The 18,150-nt window shown below is 42.5% G+C and overlaps 10 non-coding genes across 10 annotated transcripts; all 10 read right to left on the reverse strand.

Moving 5' to 3' along the window:
• Nucleotides 1-1,374: 1,374 nt before the first annotated feature.
• Nucleotides 1,375-1,447, reverse strand: TRNAV-UAC (transfer RNA valine (anticodon UAC)). The gene has a single exon. It is a non-coding gene; the product is annotated as a tRNA-Val (tRNA).
• A 97-nt stretch (nt 1,448-1,544) lies between these two features.
• TRNAV-CAC (transfer RNA valine (anticodon CAC)) lies at nt 1,545-1,617 on the reverse strand. The gene has a single exon. It is a non-coding gene; the product is annotated as a tRNA-Val (tRNA).
• Nucleotides 1,618-1,703: 86 nt separating this feature from the next.
• On the reverse strand, nt 1,704-1,776 carry TRNAV-AAC (transfer RNA valine (anticodon AAC)). Its single transcript has one exon. It is a non-coding gene; the product is annotated as a tRNA-Val (tRNA).
• Nucleotides 1,777-2,544: 768 nt separating this feature from the next.
• On the reverse strand, nt 2,545-2,617 carry TRNAV-UAC (transfer RNA valine (anticodon UAC)). Its single transcript has one exon. It is a non-coding gene; the product is annotated as a tRNA-Val (tRNA).
• A 97-nt stretch (nt 2,618-2,714) lies between these two features.
• Nucleotides 2,715-2,787, reverse strand: TRNAV-CAC (transfer RNA valine (anticodon CAC)). The gene has a single exon. It is a non-coding gene; the product is annotated as a tRNA-Val (tRNA).
• Nucleotides 2,788-2,873: 86 nt separating this feature from the next.
• Nucleotides 2,874-2,946, reverse strand: TRNAV-AAC (transfer RNA valine (anticodon AAC)). Its single transcript has one exon. It is a non-coding gene; the product is annotated as a tRNA-Val (tRNA).
• Nucleotides 2,947-3,714: 768 nt separating this feature from the next.
• TRNAV-UAC (transfer RNA valine (anticodon UAC)) lies at nt 3,715-3,787 on the reverse strand. Its single transcript has one exon. It is a non-coding gene; the product is annotated as a tRNA-Val (tRNA).
• A 9,198-nt stretch (nt 3,788-12,985) lies between these two features.
• On the reverse strand, nt 12,986-13,058 carry TRNAV-CAC (transfer RNA valine (anticodon CAC)). The gene has a single exon. It is a non-coding gene; the product is annotated as a tRNA-Val (tRNA).
• Nucleotides 13,059-14,144: 1,086 nt separating this feature from the next.
• TRNAG-CCC (transfer RNA glycine (anticodon CCC)) lies at nt 14,145-14,217 on the reverse strand. Its single transcript has one exon. It is a non-coding gene; the product is annotated as a tRNA-Gly (tRNA).
• Nucleotides 14,218-17,813: 3,596 nt separating this feature from the next.
• On the reverse strand, nt 17,814-17,887 carry TRNAV-AAC (transfer RNA valine (anticodon AAC)). Its single transcript has one exon. It is a non-coding gene; the product is annotated as a tRNA-Val (tRNA).
• Between the last annotated feature and the right edge of the window lie 263 nt (nt 17,888-18,150).

An 18,150-nucleotide genomic window follows, 5' to 3' on the forward strand; every position in this document is an offset into this window, starting at 1 on the left:
AGGCAGACCATGCGGCTAAGGTGGGTGGAGGCGGAGCTGCACTTCTCCGCTCATTGGGGTCCTTCTAGCACGACGACTTGAGCTGTTCTGAGCTGGTTTGCCCAGGAAATGCCTTATAGACTTTCCTATGTGACATCACAGAGAGGTGCATTCTGGGTTGATCCCACCTCTCTTATCCAAGTTATGTTTTGGCTACAAAACTTAGATTAGCTATAACTTTATGGGAGAATCTGGTATGGACTCATCAGTGGTATCATGTTTCCCAGCGTAATGAGCCCATCAAGAAAACATCAAACATCTATGCGATATGACCGTCCATTTGGGCGCAAATCCTATCTCATGTTCTGGACAGGGTAGAACTTCGAAACATACGCGGTCTCGAAGCTGGGACCGCTCAGGTTACAAAAATATGATTTTCATATCTCTAGGGTATTTGGTTCTTATGGTATAGTCTCTCATAGTTTTATTCGTTTCAAACAAAGAAGTTTTTCCCTCTCTGAAGAGGAGAGAAGGCAAATGGTGTGAGGAAGATGGTCTAGCTAATTAACATTCCTGCTCTTCCAGAGGAAGTGGCAGGGTTGATAAAACCTGGGGGGAAGGAATTCCTACTACTGAGAGTTTACAATGTCCTAGGATGGAGGATTTGTTAGCACATTGCAACAGAAAACATATCTTGCAGACATGGTACATCACACTTCTATCCAGTTTCGAACTGGGGACCGTTCGCGTGTGAGGTGAACGTGACAACCACTCCACTTCAGAAACTCCATGCAAAGCTAAAGATGTTTAAACATGCTGAAATGAACTTGAAAAAGAAAAAAACAGCCAGCCAAAGTCAAGAGGTCTTCCTCTATGTCTGAAGACAGGACAAAGTGCATTTTGCAACACAGGAACCTTTCATTTGTCAGGCTATTGGAGAAAAAGAACAAACAGGGAAACAAAACCATGCTCCACAAAACATTCTCATGCCTTTGTCCAAAAGCCAAAAAGAAAAAGCACCTAGATGCCTGCTTTCGCACCTTGATCCTATCAGGTGTTACTTGAATTAGGAACACTTAGACACTGTCAAAAACACACATGCTTGCCAAAAGCAAAAACGGGTAGAAATAATCACATTGGTAAAAGTAATGCTCATTAAACCAGCAATAGAATATGCTAACTAAGGCTAATTAAGCCAACAATATACGTTTGTGAATCAAATAAAGAAAAGCCACATGTTTCTGCCCGGGATCAAAACAGGGAACTTTCAGGAGGATGGCAAACAGGACAATCACTACACTACAGTAACCAAACAAGAGCGTTTACTGTGGTCATGGCAAGCATTAAAGATCAAGCACTCATTGTCAAAAGCGCTAGTTTGCAAGAGAAACGCTGTGTTTCTGCCCAGTTTCGAACTGAGGACCTTTCGCGTGTAAAGCGAACGTGATAACCGCTACACTACAGAAACCAACCGATTCAAACAAACAAAAAATGCTGTGGTCATGGCAAGCAATAAAGAACAAGCACTGAAAGTCAAAAAGATCGTTTTCCAAGAGAAACAGCTGTGTTTCTGCCCAGTTTCGAACTGGGGACCTTTCGCGTGTGAGGCGAACGTGATAACCGCTACACTACAGAAACCGGATGCAAGTGCTTACTGTGGTGACAACAAGTAATCGAGATCAAGAACTGAAAGTCAAAAGCTTGGATACCAAAGGGTAACAGCGTGTTTCTGCCCAGTTTCGAACTGGGGACCTTTCGCGTGTTAGGCGAACGTGATAACCACCACACTACAGAAACCGGCTGCAGAAGGTTACTGTGGTCATGATGAGCCATCGAGAACAAAGACTCAACGTCAAAAGCTTTAATATCAACGCCTAATGTCATGCTTCTATCCAGTTTCGAACTGGGGACCGTTCGCGTGTGAGGTGAACGTGACAACCACTACACTTCAGAAACTCCATGCAAAGCTAAAGATGTTTAAACATGCTGAAATGAACTTGAAAAAGAAAAAAACAACCAGCCAAAGTCAAGAGGTCTTCCTCTATGTCTGAAGACAGGACCAAGTGCATTTTGCAACACAGGAACCTTTCATTTGTCAGGCTATTGGAGAAAAAGAACAAACAGGGAAACAAAACCATGCTCAACAAAACATTCTCATGCCTTTGTCCAAAAGCCAAAAAGAAAAAGCACCTAGATGCCTGCTTTCGCACCTTGATCCTATCAGGTGTTACTTGAATTAGGAACACTTAGACACTGTCAAAAACACACATGCTTGCCAAAAGCAAAAACGGGTAGAAATAATCACATTGGTAAAAGTAATGCTCATTAAACCAGCAATAGAATATGCTAACTAAGGCTAATTAAGCCAACAATATACGTTTGTGAATCAAATAAAGAAAAGCCACATGTTTCTGCCCGGGATCAAAACAGGGAACTTTCAGGAGGATGGCAAACAGGACAATCACTACACTACAGTAACCAAACAAGAGCGTTTACTGTGGTCATGGCAAGCATTAAAGATCAAGCACTCATTGTCAAAAGCGCTAGTTTGCAAGAGAAACGCTGTGTTTCTGCCCAGTTTCGAACTGAGGACCTTTCGCGTGTAAAGCGAACGTGATAACCGCTACACTACAGAAACCAACCGATTCAAACAAACAAAAAATGCTGTGGTCATGGCAAGCAATAAAGAACAAGCACTGAAAGTCAAAAAGATCGTTTTCCAAGAGAAAAAGCTGTGTTTCTGCCCAGTTTCGAACTGGGGACCTTTCGCGTGTGAGGCAAACGTGATGACCGCTACACTACAGAAACAGGATGCAAGTGCTTACTGTGGTGACAACAAGCAATCGAGATCAAGAACTGAAACTCAAAAGCTTGGATACCAAAGGGTAACAGCGTGTTTCTGCCCAGTTTCGAACTGGGGACCTTTCGCGTGTTAGGCGAACGTGATAACCACCACACTACAGAAACCGGCTGCAGAAGGTTACTGTGGTCATGACGAGCCATCGAGAACAAAGACTCAACGTCAAAAGCTTTAATATCAATGCCTAATGTCATGCTTCTATCCAGTTTCGAACTGGGGACTGTTCGCGTGTGAGGTGAACGTGACAACCACTACACTTCAGAAACTCCATGCAAAGATAAAGATGTTTAAACATGCTGAAATGAACTTGAAAAAGAAAAAAACAGCCAGCCAAAGTCAAGAGGTCTTCCTCTATGTCTGAAGACAGGACCAAGTGCATTTTGCAACACAGGAACCTTTCATTTGTCAGGCTATTGGAGAAAAAGAACAAACAGGGAAACAAAACCATGCTCAACAAAACATTCTCATGCCTTTGTCCAAAAGCCAAAAAGAAAAATCACCTAGATGCCTGCTTTCGCACCTTGATCCTATCAGGTGTTACTTGAATTAGGAACACTTAGACACTGTCAAAAACACACATGCTTGCCAAAAGCAAAAACGGGTAGAAATAATCACATTGGTAAAAGTAATGCTCATTAAACCAGCAATAGAATATGCTAACTAAGGCTAATTAAGCCAACAATATACGTTTGTGATCAAAATAAAGAAAAGCCACATGTTTCTGCCCGGGATCAAAACAGGGAACTTTCAGGAGGATGGCAAACAGGACAATCACTACACTACAGTAACCAGACAAGAGCGGTTACTGTGGTCATGACAAACATTAACGATCAATAACTCATTGTCAAAAGCACTAGTTTGCAAGAGGAACGCTGTGTTTCTGCCCAGTTTCGAACTGAGGACCTTTCGCGTGTAAAGCGAACGTGATAACCTCTACACTACAGAAGCCAACCGATTCAAACAAATAAAAAATGCTGTGGTCATGGCAAGCAATAAAGAACAAGCACTGAAAGTCAAAAAGATCGTTTTCCAAGAGAAAATGCTGTGTTTCTGCCCAGTTTCGAACTGGGGACCTTTCGCGTGTGAGGCGAACGTGACAACTACTAAACTTCAGAAACTCTATGCAAAGCTAAAGATGTTTAAACATGCTGAAATGAACTTGAAAAAGAAAAAAACAGCCAGCCAAAGTCAAGAGGTCTTCCTCTATGTCTGAAGACAGGACAAAGTGCATTTTGCAACACAGGAACCTTTCATTTGTCAGGCTATTGGAGAAAAAGAACAAACAGGGAAACAAAACCATGCTCCACAAAACATTCTCATGCCTTTGTCCAAAAGCCAAAAAGAAAAAGCACCTGGATGCCTGCTTTCGCACTGATAGGAACTGAAGGAGTTAAATTGAGTTCTGTCTATGTTGCATTCTCTTGTTTAAAACCTTATCTGTTCTTCGAGGAGATGTCTCAGACATCTCCCTTGTGAACCAAGGTCAAATACCTCTGCTTTTTTGCCTAAGTGACTTTCTTTGTAGAAAACAAGTTGTGAAATCATTTGTACTGCGCATGTCTGTAAATGTTTAAATTCTTTACTATAAAAGACGGAAGCCTAACTGATAAGCCAGAGGCGTCTTGGCAGGCATCCCGAGTGGTATTATACAGCCCGTGTCTGTGTTAGCCTTCTCGACGGAGCAATTGATTAAAGACATATGGTGCTTCACACCTAAGAACATCGGTCCTTCAGATGAAAGAGTAATCTGAGGTATCCCGACAGTTTCCTGGCGCCCGAAACAGGGACCTGATATAGGCACCTCTCCAAGACTACCCGATCTACAGACCACTCCAGTTACTGATGAAATTGTGAACAGCAGACCTAAACACCTGGCCATGTAAGAGATCAATTTTTCTCTTCTCTGCTCTTTATAATCTATCATTATAACTAAGGTCCGTATAAAGGGGAATCTAGTAGAGGAGGGGGCCGTAAAATCAGGTCCATATAAGAACTCTGAGGAAATCGGGTGTGACATGCATATGTAATTTCTGCTCGAATGAGAGGTTACTGTAGGTTCTGTCTGTGCACAGCTATTTTTAGAAAAAGAGCTGATGCAAATCAAAATGGGAGAGGTCTGACATTACGGAATATAAGGCTGGGTGAACAGTTCATACTGCGCAGCCCGGACGGACAAGTTTTTCACAATAGACGATTCCGCACTAGAAATAGAGGAGGTTGTTGAGTGACTGCCTTGATTTGAAGGACTGTGAAAAGTAGACAAATAAGCTGCACAGTAGGTATTCGTTCAAAGAGTGGTGATATTGCCTAACTGGGTCATGTGACAGCGTCCTTTCGGGGAGGTCACCGCCTAAGCTTAAATCAACACCCTTTACGAATAAACCTTGTGACAGATAAGAGTGTGATAGAATGAGCACAGGACCACGAAATGAGCCTGTGACAGGATATGACTGAAGAACCCCGATAGATGGACACTTTGTTTACAATCCTGTGTGTTGTGGGAGTATTTCTGTTCGGATGCTACATAGCATATAAGTACACGAAACACGTAGTACACCGAGGAACAGACACTCCATTTAGCCTGTTAGCACCTTAGGAAGAAGGTAACGAGGTATAGTAGAGCCTAGTCTTGAGCTTACCCAATACACCACCTAAGGCAGGGGACTAACAGGAAGACAACAAGAGAAACAGGATAAGAATAAAAGATAAAATGGGGAACAGTCAGGGAAAGACACCTGAAGAAGGAAATCGGTTATGTGATATAATTGAGGATAGATATGGAAGTAGTGCAGCAAAGAACCTGGAAAAAGTATTAATCAAATCCAAAGTGCAAGATAGGCAGGCTGTGTGAATCCTTGCATATATGTCTATGAGAACCTCTGAATAAGATGAGAGATGAGTAATTGAGTAAAAAAAAAAAAATAAATAAAAAAAAATCAGTGAATGAGCACGTATGAATGAATCATCACACATCATTTTTGTGTCAAGAGATTTGTGACCTTTCTAGTTGTGGTGGAATCCCGGACAGATGCGTTATAGATAATTCAAATCTACATCTGAGACTGAATGAATTGAGTAATGATATACACTCACTGGCCACTTTATTAGGTACACCATGCTAGTAACGGGTTGGACCCCCTTTTGCCTTCAGAACTGCCTCAATTCTTCGTGGCAGAGATTCAACAAGGTGCTGGAAGCATTCCTCAGAGATTTTGGACCATATTGACATGATGGCATCACACAGTTGGCGCAGATTTGTCGGCTGCACATCCCTGATGCGAATCTCCCGTTCCACCACATCCCAAAGATGCTCTATTGGATTGAGATCTGGTGACTGAGGAGGCCATTTGAGTACAGTGAACTCATTGTCATGTTCAAGAAACCAATCTGAGATGATTCGAGCTTTATGACATGGCGCATTATCCTGCTGAAAGTAGCCATCAGATGCCTGTTCTTAGCTGAGAGGAGTGGTACCCAGTGTGGTCTTCTGCTGCTGTAGCCCATCTGCCTCAAAGTTCGACGCACTGTGCGTTCAGAGATGCTCTTCTGCCTACCTTGGTTGTAACGGGTGGCAATTTGAGTCACTGTTGCCTTTCTATCAGCTCGAACCAGTCTGCCCATTCTCCTCTGACCTCTGGCATCAACAAGGCATTTCCGGCCACAGAACTGCCGCTCACTGGATTTTTTTTCTTTTTCGGACCATTCTCTGTAAACCATAGAGATGGTTGTGCGTGAAAATCCCAGTAGATCAGCAGTTTCTGAAATACTCAGACCAGCCCTTCTGGCACCAACAATCATGGCACGTTCAAAGGCACTCAAATCACCTTTCTTCCCCATACTGATGCTCGGTTTGAACTGCAGGAGATTGTCTTGACCATGTCTACATGCCTAAATGCACTGAGTTGCCGCCATGTGATTGGCTGATTAGAAATTAAGTCTTAACACACAGTTGGACAGGTGTACCTAATAAAGTGGCCAGTGAGTGTAGTTCGTGTTATATGTGGCATTACATTGTAAAGTTTCCTGAATGCATTTGGCCAGAAAAAGGGCAAGGCATGGTTAATCTCATTATACAGTTATCTGCCCTTACAGTGAAATCCCGTGATTTTGAGTTTCTTTGTAGAAATTGATTTTGATAAGTCTAAAGAACTACAGAATTCTGTGAAGGACGACGCTGCATTCTGACGGGAGGGAGGAAGGATGGAGCTGCGCAGTTTCTTCTCCCTTCGCTCTTATCTCTGCTGAGTGTGAGCTGTGCTCAAAATTCTCTGTAATTCTATCCGTAAGGTACACGCTGAAAGATTTGTGCATTTTAAAGCAACAGTACTTAATTGAAGATTGGAAGTTAAAAGTAAGATATGGTGCCTAATTTAGAAGGGAATTGTAAGTGATTGTTTGGTCATTAATGTGTTTGAACCTGCTTCTAGTTGTGTGATTGATTTGTATAGCAAATTGTGTCAAATTACAAGAGACAGAGAAGGAAGGAAGCAGTAAAACAAGTGGGACAAATATTGAAAAAGGCAAAAATACCAGAGTGTGAATGTTTGGATGTACAAAAAGGCACAGACAAGGGAAGAAAATAGCAAGTGAATAAATGATGCTTGAGAATGTGCAGCAGTATGGAAGGTGTATTATGAATGTTTGATTGACAAAGTGTAACCAGAGACCCAGACAAAACAGATGGACTTGTAAACACTGTGGTCAGACTCAGACAAATCCAGACTGAATAGCTACTTGTGTGACCTGTGCTTCTGACCTAAGAGAATTGCACTAAATCCTATCCAGACAAGATCATAAGAAGCTGACATAATAGTGTGGATAGTGGGTAGTGGGGACATTGGCCCTTGAGGAGTAAGCTGACAGTAGACATCAGATGGCCAACCCCATCAGGACCTAGAAGTGTGACTAGAATAAGAAAGATACAGGTGTATTATCCCTGGAGCCCCTCTGACCAGCTAGCTTTGCTGAAGCAGCTGCCTGCCCCTGAAGACCAACCATTCCTGTTTTACAGTTTTACAGACACATAAAGGAAGTACAGCAGACATATAAGTGTACCTGGGCAGACCTAGAGAGGTTGGTGAGTCTAAAGGCAGGTGACGCACTAGATCATATAATTAAGACACACAGATGTGACAAAGAATCAGGCATGGGGCATGGATGATAAATCTGCACGATCTGGGGAGACGTACTGTGAGTCACTAAGACAATGGGCTGCAGTGGAACAATCAGAGCAGTCTGTACTCCTGACTAATGTGACACAGCAAAGAGGAGAGAGAGTAGAGATATACCTTGGACGGTTACAGCTGAAATGGGCAGACATGGGGTACATTTGCATAAACCCACTTGATGTTAGAATACTGGTGAATGCATTCACTGACGGTATGAACAAAGATTTACGAGACGCAGTACAGACAGCCAGACCTGAATGGAGACATGTAGATCCGAAAGACCTCCTTAAGGTAGCTAAAGAAATTGAGCAAACAAGGACAATAAGACGACCTGTCATGTATGCTGGAGCACAAGGAAAAAAGTGGAGACGTAATAGGGAAGGCATGTGAGATGACACTGACGTTTCTTTTGACAATCTATTCCCCACATGACATCCATGCCATACTCCTACAAGTTCAACCAAAACATCTGTCTATGGCCAGACAGCTCCGACTTGAGTGTGCTCTACTAATTCCTGAGTATGTCACCCTCAAAAGATGTAACGTTCTGAATCCAGCCACCCTCCTGCCTGTGGATTCAGAAAAGGGGGAATTGGTGACCGTATTGGCAAGTGAGGAAGGATACTTTGACATGACGCATGAACATGTCTGCATAGAACTGATGAGTCAGGAGACAGTTGGGTTTGCACACATTCATGAAAAACCTGTTCCTAATGCAGACTTTGAGTTTCTTTTTTGTAGATGGCCCCAGATACCACCAGGATGGACGATTCTACACTGGATATGCAGTAGTATCCTCACATGAGGTAATCCGAGCGGAGCCACTCTCTCCTCACATGTCGGCGCAGGAGGCAGAGTTGAAGGCACTCACTGAGGCGTGTAGAGCCGCTGCAGGTAAAGTCGCTAATATTTTCACAGATTCGAAGCCCATTAAAAATGCAGAGCTGGTGAAACAATTGATGGAGGCATTGATGTTACCAGTCCAGGTTGGCATTGTCAAGGTAAAAGCACACACAAAGGTGACTCCGTGGAGGTAGAGGGCAATAGAAGGGCGAACGAGGCTGCTAAAATAGCACAAGGCGGCCTAGAGAGAGCAGTGGACGGTGGCGGGGAGTCAGCGTATTCCAGCCACATTGGGTCTAGATGTCCTGAAATCCCTCCAGCAAAAGGCTGCCCAAACAGAGAAGGTACACCGAGGGAGACTGGGAGCTGAGCTGAACTCAAATGGAGTATGGGAGAATAAGGATAAAATGTGCCCACCAAAGTCCCTGTTCCCAATCATGGCGCAAGCAGCACATGGCCCCAATCACACCTCAAAAAGTCACATGTGTGCCATGGTAGATGCCTTCTGGATCTCTCCTGGCTTCAGTTGCGCAGCCGCGAAACTTGTACAATCATGCCTCATCTGTGCACAGCACAACCCAGGTTAAACAGTAAAAGTCCCTAAGAAAGCGACACCTAGGCCTCTCTACCCATTTCAGAGACGGCAGATTGACGACATACAGCTACCAAGGTAGGAGTGTATGCAAATATCCTAGTATGTGTAGATCTCTTCTCTGGATGGCCAGAGGCCTACCCGGTGAAAACGGCTACAGCTCGAGCCACTGCAAAGAAACTGGTGATGGAACTAGTACCACAATTCGGTGTCCCTGAAACAATTGAATCAGACAGAGGTACACACTTTACTGCTGAGGTAATGCAAAATGTAATGCAAATGATAGGTGTAGAACAAGCATTTCATACACCCTACCACCCACAGAGTTCAGGGAAGGTAGAGAGAATGAACGGGACACTAAAATTGAAAATACAGAAAACCATGGAACAAACCCATAAACCATGGCCAGAGTGTCTCCCATTAGCATTATTCTCAGTAGGGTACACACCCACGGGGAAAACTAAACTGTCACCCTTCGAGATACTGTTTGGAAGACCACCAAACACAGGGTTGTACTACCCACAGGTCTTAACACTCAATGTGGATAATTTGACAAGTTATGTAATCCAGTTGCAAAAGCATTTAACTCAAATGCATTCTCTAGTTTTCTTTTTCATTCCAGATCCAGATAGTGTGGAAGGAACTCACTGTCTGCAACCTGGTGATTACGTATATGTCAAGAAACACTCCAGAGAGACCCTTGAACCCCGATATCAAGGACCTTACCAAGTACTCCTAACAACGCCTACTGCTGTTAAGTTGGAAGGACGACCAACCTGGATCCACGCATCGCATTGCAAACTAGCCACAGGAATTAACAAAGCATAAGAGTGCATAATGTTTTGGTTTGGTTTTGTTGCATTATCTGTAATAATGGTAGCTGCGTGGGACAGTCTAAATGCTCCAATGTCCTTGAATAATAAGTTTATACAACATCATGAAAAATTACTGAATGATTGGTCAAATGACACTCAGTCTCCAGCAGATTGCTGGATCTGCACACATTCACCAGTATCAGCCACTAGTATTCCGTTCCTTGTTATTCCTATGCCACCCGAGGAATTATTTGCCTGGACCAGTTGTTCTGATACACTTGCTAATAATGCCACAAATAATGTGAAGTTATGGAACACAACTGTTGGAATACCTATTGTGGGATGGGTAGGATACCCTTGGTGGCAGGGTAATCTTTTAGGAAGTAATGCACACCTTCAATATCTGGCATATAAAGGGGGGGCTCGGGTACCCAGGAATAGAACTTGATTAACCTACCTGGGGCAAATTCCAATGTATGGCCTACAAGTTAGTTTTAATGTAACTTCCCACTCTACTGATGCCTTCAAACCAATACTGCTAGAAAGAAGGTTGCATAACACGTCCTGGGAGTATTCCAATTTATTTCCCCAGGGCAATAATGAAACTTGTTTTAATATTTCAGGTAATATACCTTGCAATGAGTCATCTGGATATGAGAAAGGAACTCCCACCTGTGGAAATCCCGATGTAGGGTATTGTAGCCCTTTAGGACAACTTCCAAATTGGTGTATGCTTCAGAATGTATCTGCGCTCATAGATTTAGTTCATAGACTGGTATTACAACATTCAGCCCTATGGGACCTACCTAGTGACATGTACTGGATATGTGGAGACAATGCATATAAATGGTTGCCAGTAGGGGTAAAAGGTGCTTGTACTCTGGGTCGTTTGACTCCAGCTACCTTTGTTATTCCGAATGACCAGTTGAATACTCAGAGCATACCTAAACACACGTTGTACAAAAGAGCTGCTGACAATACACCTCACCTCTCTGGGAGACCACATATAGTGCAGATGAGTGTGGCTAATAAAATTGTCAGTTCTATTTTTATTTATCCTATGATTACTCAAATGTGGGATAAATTAGTCAGGGCTACAGATTACTTAGATGACCAAATATGGGATATATTGGATATATTGAACACCACCGTTGCTGTCCAAAATCAGCTCATCATAGCCACTAATCAGCATACCATAGTATTAGATTATTTAACTGCAGCGCAAGGAGGTATGTGTCAAGTCATCGGACCAGCTTGCTGTCATTATATAGATCCCAAAAGCATTATAAAGTTAAAATTGAAAATAGAGGATGTTCAAAAACTTAGAGATCAGTACGATAAAGACAATGATCGTACTAAGGATAGTTGGTGGTCAGATACATTCTCCTTTCTTAATCCAGCTAATTGGTTTAAGGGTATTGGAGGCTGGATAACTGGGATTATACTAAGTCTATTACGTATTGTTGTTTGTATCTTCGTAATATATGTGCTATTGAAACTTGTTTTTTTGTGTATCTCTGTATGCAAGAAAAGATGTAGAAATAGATAAGGAAGTTTGACTGTAAACAACAAGTATTTAACTATTATTCCTTTGAGTCCTAGATTGACATCTAATTTCTGGCATGAAGGAGCGTACTCTTGCAATGATGGACGTGGCTTCAGTATCTGGGGGATGGAGAAGGTAGAAGACCTGTCTCCCTTGGGCAACCCGTCGGCCTGGGATAGTACCTGGTGAACGAGCCACTATCCGCTGTTGTTGCAGGATCCAGTGTTCCAGATTGTGGAAAATGAAGATGTCAAAGGGGGGAATGATAGGAACTGAAGGAGTTAAATTGAGTTCTGTCTATGTTGCATTCTCTTGTTTAAAACCTTATCTGTTCTTCGAGGAGATGTCTCAGACATCTCCCTTGTGAACCAAGGTCAAATACCTCTGCTTTTTTGCCTAAGTGACTTTCTTTGTAGAAAACAAGTTGTGAAATCATTTGTACTGCGCATGTCTGTAAATGTTTAAATTCTTTACTATAAAAGACGGAAGCCTAACTGATAAGCCAGAGGTGTCTGGCAGGCATCCCGAGTGGTATTATACAGCCCGTGTCTGTGTTATCCTTATCGACGGAGCAATTGATTAGAGACATATGGTGCTTCACACCTAAGAACATCGGTCCTTCAGATGAAAGAGTAATCTGAGGGTTCCCGACAGCACCTTGATCCTATCAGGTGTTACTTGAATTAGGAACACTTAGACACTGTCAAAAACACACATGCTTGCCAAAAGCAAAAACGGGTAGAAATAATCACATTGGTAAAAGTAATGCTCATTAAACCAGCAATAGAATATGCTAACTAAGGCTAATTAAGCCAACAATATACGTTTGTGATCAAAATAAAGAAAAGCCACATGTTTCTGCCCGGGATCAAAACAGGGAACTTTCAGGAGGATGGCAAACAGGACAATCACTACACTACAGTAACCAGACAAGAGCGATTACTGTGGTCATGGAAAGCATTAAAGATCAAGCACTCATTGTCAAAAGTGCTAGTTTGCAAGAGAAACACTGTGTTTCTGCCCAGTTTCGAACTGAGGACCTTTTGCGTGTAAAGCGAACGTGATAACAACTACACTACAGAAACCAACCGATTCAAACAAACAAAAAATGCTGTGGTCATGGCAAGCAATAAAGAACAAGCACTGAAAGTCAAAAAGATCGTTTTCCAAGAGAAAAAGCTGTGTTTCTGCCCAGTTTTGAACTGGGGACCTTTCGCATGTGAGGCGAACGTGATAACCGCTACACTACAGAAACCTGATGCAAGTGATTACTGTGGTGACAACAAGCAATCGAGATCAAGAACTGAAAGTCAAAAGCTTGGATACCAAAGGGTAACAGCATGTTTCTACCTGGGGACCTTTCGCGTGTTAGGCGAACGTGATAACCACTACACTACAGAAACCGGCTGTGGAAGGTTACTGTGGTCATGACGAGTCATCGAGAACAAAGACTCAACGTCAAAAGCTTTAATATCAACGCCTAATGTCATGCTTCTATCTAGTTTCGAACTGTGGACCGTTCGCGTGTGAGGTGAACGTGACAACCACTACACTTCAGAAACTCCATGCAAAGCTAAAGATGTTTAAACATGCTGAAATGAACTTGAAAAAGAAAAAAACAGCCAGCCAAAGTCAAGAGGTCTTCCTCTATGTCTGAAGACAGGACAAAGTGCATTTTGCAACACAGGAACCTTTCATTTGTCAGGCTATTGGAGAAAAAGAACAAACAGGGAAACAAAACCATGCTCCACAAAACATTCTCATGCCTTTGTCCAAAAGCCAAAAAGAAAAAGCACCTAGATGCCTGCTTTCGCACCTTGATCCTATCAGGTGTTACTTGAATTAGGAACACTTAGACACTGTCAAAAACACACATGCTTGCCAAAAGCAAAAACGGGTAGAAATAATCACATTCGTAAAAGTAATGCTCATTAAACCAGCAATAGAATATGCTAACTAAGGCTAATTAAGCCAACAATATACGTTTGTGATCAAAATAAAGAAAAGCCACATGTTTCTGCCCGGGATCAAAACAGGGAACTTTCAGGAGGATGGCAAACAGGACAATCACTACACTACAGTAACCAGACAAGAGCGTTTACTGTGGTCATGGCAAGCATTAAAGATCAAGCACTCATTGTCAAAAGCGCTAGTTTGCAAGAGGAACGCTGTGTTTCTGCCCAGTTTCGAAATGAGGACCTTTCGCGTGTAAAGCCAACGTGATAACCGCTACACTACAGAAACCAACCAAGTCAAACAAACAAAAAATGCTGTGGTCATGGCAAGCAATAAAGAACAAGCACTGAAAGTCAAAAAGATCGTTTTCCAAGAGAAAAAGCTGTGTTTCTGCCCAGTTTCGAACTGGGGACCTTTCGCGTGGGAGGCGAACATGATAACAGCTACACTACAGAAACCGGATGCAAGCGCTTACTGTGGTGACAACAAGCAATCAAGATCAAGAACTGAAAGTCAAAAGCCTGGATACCAAAGGGTAACAGCGTGTTTCTGCCCAGTTTCAAACTGGGGACCTTTCTCGTGTTAGGCGAACGTGATAACCACTACACTACATAAACCGGCTGCGGAAGGTTACTGTGATCATGACGAGCCATCGAGAACAAAGACTCAACGTCAAAAGCTTTAATGTCAGCGACACATGTCATGCTTCTATCCAGTCTCGAACTGGGGACCGTTCGCGTGTGAGGTGAACGTGACAACTACTACACTTCTGAAACTCCATGCAAAGCTAAAGATGTGTAAACATGCTGAAATGAAATTGAAAAAGAAAAAAACAGCCAGCCAAAGTCAAGATGTCTTCCTCTATGTCTGAAGACAGGACAAAGTGCAGTTTGCAACACAGGAACCTTTCATTTGTCAGGCTATTGGAGAAAAAGAACAAATAGGGAAACAAAACCATGCTCCACAAAACATTCTCATGCCTTTGTCCAAAAGCCAAAAAGAAAAAGCACCTAGATGCCTGCTTTCGCACCTTGATCCTATCAGGTGTTACTTGAATTAGGAACACTTAGACACTGTCAAAAACACACATGCTTGCCAAAAGCAAAAACGGGTAGAAATAATCACATTGGTAAAAGTAATGCTCATTAAACCAGCAATAGAATATGCTAACTAAGGCTAATTAAGCCAACAATATACGTTTGTGATCAAAATAAAGAAAAGCCACATGTTTCTGCCCGGGATCAAAACAGGGAACTTTCAGGAGGATGGCAAACAGGACAATCACTACACTACAGTAACCAGACAAGAGCATTTACTGTGGTCATGGCAAGCATTAAAGATCAAGCACTCATTGTCAAAAGCGCTAGTTTGCAAGAGGAACGCTGTGTTTCGGCCCACTTTCGAACTGAGGACCTTTCGCGTGTAAAGCGAACGTGATAACCGCTACACTACAGAAGCCAACCAATTGAAACAAGCAAAAAATGCTGTGGTCATGACAAGCAATAAAGAACAAGCACGGAAAGTCAAAAAGATCGTTTTCCAAGAGAAAAGCTGTGTTTCTGCCCAGTTTCGAACTGGGAACCTTTCAAGTGTGAAGCGAACGTGATAACCGCTACACTACAGAAACCAGAAGCAAGCGCATACTGTGGTGACAACAAGCAATCGAGATCAAGAACTGAAAGTCAAAAGCTTGGATACCAAAGGGTAACAGCGTGATTCTGCCCAGTTTCGAACTGGGGACCTTTCTTGTGTTAGGTGAACGTGATAACCACTACACTGCAGAAACCGGCTGCGGAAGGTTACTGTGGTCATGACGAGCCATCGAGAACAAAGACTCAACGTCAAAAGCTTTAATATCAACGCCTAATGTCACGCTTCTATCCAGTTTTGAACTGGGGACCGTTCACGTGTGAGGTGAACGTGACAACCACTACACTTCAGAAACTCCATGCAAAAATAAAGATGTTTAAACATGCTGACATGAACTTGAAAAAGAAAAAAACATCCAGCCAAAGTCAAGAGGTCTTCCTCTATGTCTGAAGACAGGACAAAGTGCATTTTGCAACACAGGAACCTTTCATTTGTCAGGCTATTGGAGAAAAAGAACAAACAGGGAAACAAAACCATGCTCCACAAAACATTCTCATGCCTTTGTCCAAAAGCCAAAAAGAAAAAGCACCTAGATGCCTGCTTTCGCACCTTGATCCTATCAGGTGTTACTTGAATTAGGAACACTTAGACACTGTCAAAAACACACATGCTTGCCAAAAGCAAAAACGGGTAGAAATAATCACATTGGTAAAAGTAATGCTCATTAAACCAGCAATAGAATATGCTAACTAAGGCTAATTAAGCCAACAATATACGTTTGTGATCAAAATAAAGAAAAGCCACATGTTTCTGCCTGGATCAAAACAGGGAACTTTCAGGAGGATGGCAAACAGGACACTCACTACACTACAGTAACCAGACAAGAGCATTTACTGTGGTCATGGAAAGCATTAAAGATCAAGCATTCATTGTCAAAAGCGCTAGTTTGCAAAAGAAACGCTGTGTTTCTGCCCAGTTTCAAACTGAGGACCTTTCTCGTGTAAAGCGAACGTGATAACCGCTACACTACAGAAACCAACCGATTCAAAAAAAAATAAAAAATGCTGTGGTCATGGCAAGCAATAAAGAACAAGCACTGAAAGTCAAAAAGATCATTTTCAAAGAGAAAAAGCTGTGTTTTTGCCCAGTTTCGAACTGGGGACCTTTCGCGTGTGAGGCGAACGTGATAACCTCTACACTACAGAAACCAGATGCAAGGGGTTACTGTGGTGAGAACAAGCAATCGAGATCAAGAACTGAAAGTCAAAAACTTGGATACCAAAGGGTAACAGCGTTTTTCTGCCCAGTTTTGAACTTGGGACCTTTCACGTGTTAGGCGAACGTGATAACCACTACACTACAGAAACCGGCTGTGGAAGGTTACTGTGGTCATGACGAGCCATCGAGAACAAAGACTCAACGTCAAAAGCTTTAATATCAACGCCTAATGTCATGCTTCTATCCAGTTTCAAACTGGGGACCGTTCAGGTGTGAGGTGAACGTGACAACCACTACACTTCAGAAACTCCATGCAAAGCTAAAGATGTTTAAACATGCTGAAATGAACTTGAAAAAGAAAAAAACATCCAGCCAAAGTCAAGAGGTCTTCCTCTATGTCTGAAGACAGGACAAAGTGCATTTTGCAACACAGGAACCTTTTATTTGTCAGGCTATTGGAGAAAAAGAACAAACAGTGAAACAAAACCATGTTCCACAAAACATTCTCATGCCTTTGTCCAAAAGCCAAAAAGAAAAAGCACCTAGATGCCTGCTTTCACACCTTGATCCTATCAGGTGTTACTTGAATTAGGAACACTTAGACACTGTCAAAAACACACATGCTTGCCAAAAGCAAAAACGGGTAGAAATAATCACATTGGTAAAAGTAATGCTCATTAAACCAGCAATAGAATATGCTAACTAAGGCTAATTAAGCCAACAATATATGTTTGTGATCAAAATAAAGAAAAGCCACATGTTTCTGCCCGGGATCAAAACAGAGAACTTTCAGGAGGATGGCAAACAGGACAATCACTACACTACAGTAACCAGACAAGAGCATTTACTGTGGTCATGGCAAGCATTAAAGATCAAGCACTCATTGTCAAAAGCGCTAGTTTGCAAGAGGAACGCTGTTTTTCTGCCAAGTTTCGAACTGAGGACCTTTCGCGTGTAAAGCAAACGTGATAACCGCTACACTACAGAAGCCAACCAATTCAAACAAGCAAAAAATCCTGTGGTCATGGCAAGCAATAAAGAACAAGCACTGAAAGTCAAAAAGATCGTTTTCCAAGAGAAAAAGCTGTGTTTCTGCCCAGTTTCAAACTGGGGACCTATCGCATGTGAGGCAAACGTGATAACCGCTACACTACAGAAACCAGACGCAAGCGCTTACTGTGGTGACAACAAGCAATCGAGATCAAGAACTGAAAGTCAAAAGCTTGGGTACCAAAGGGTAACAGCGTGTTTCTGCCCAGTTTCGAACTGGGGACCTTTCGCGTGTTAGGCGAATGTGATAACCACTACACTACAGAAAACAGCTGCGGAAGGTTACTGTGGTCATGACGAGCCATCGAGAACAGAGACTCAACGTCAAAAGCTTTCACCCTCCGTCAGGCGCAATATAGATTCTCCTCAGTTCATGCGCAATGTGCCTGACAAGCACAGGTCAGAAAACCACCTATAGTAGCTACATATTTCAATTTCAGGACTATAGAAGTAGTCAGTGACCTTCATAGGAATGTATTAAAAGAGATTACACCAAATCAGATGCAAAAAAAAACCATTTATTAACCATAAAC

Source organism: Dendrobates tinctorius, unplaced genomic scaffold (assembly GCF_039654945.1).
Source record: "Dendrobates tinctorius isolate UK_male_01 unplaced genomic scaffold, ASM3965494v1 ptg000332l, whole genome shotgun sequence".
Lineage (NCBI taxonomy): Eukaryota > Metazoa > Chordata > Amphibia > Anura > Dendrobatidae > Dendrobates > Dendrobates tinctorius.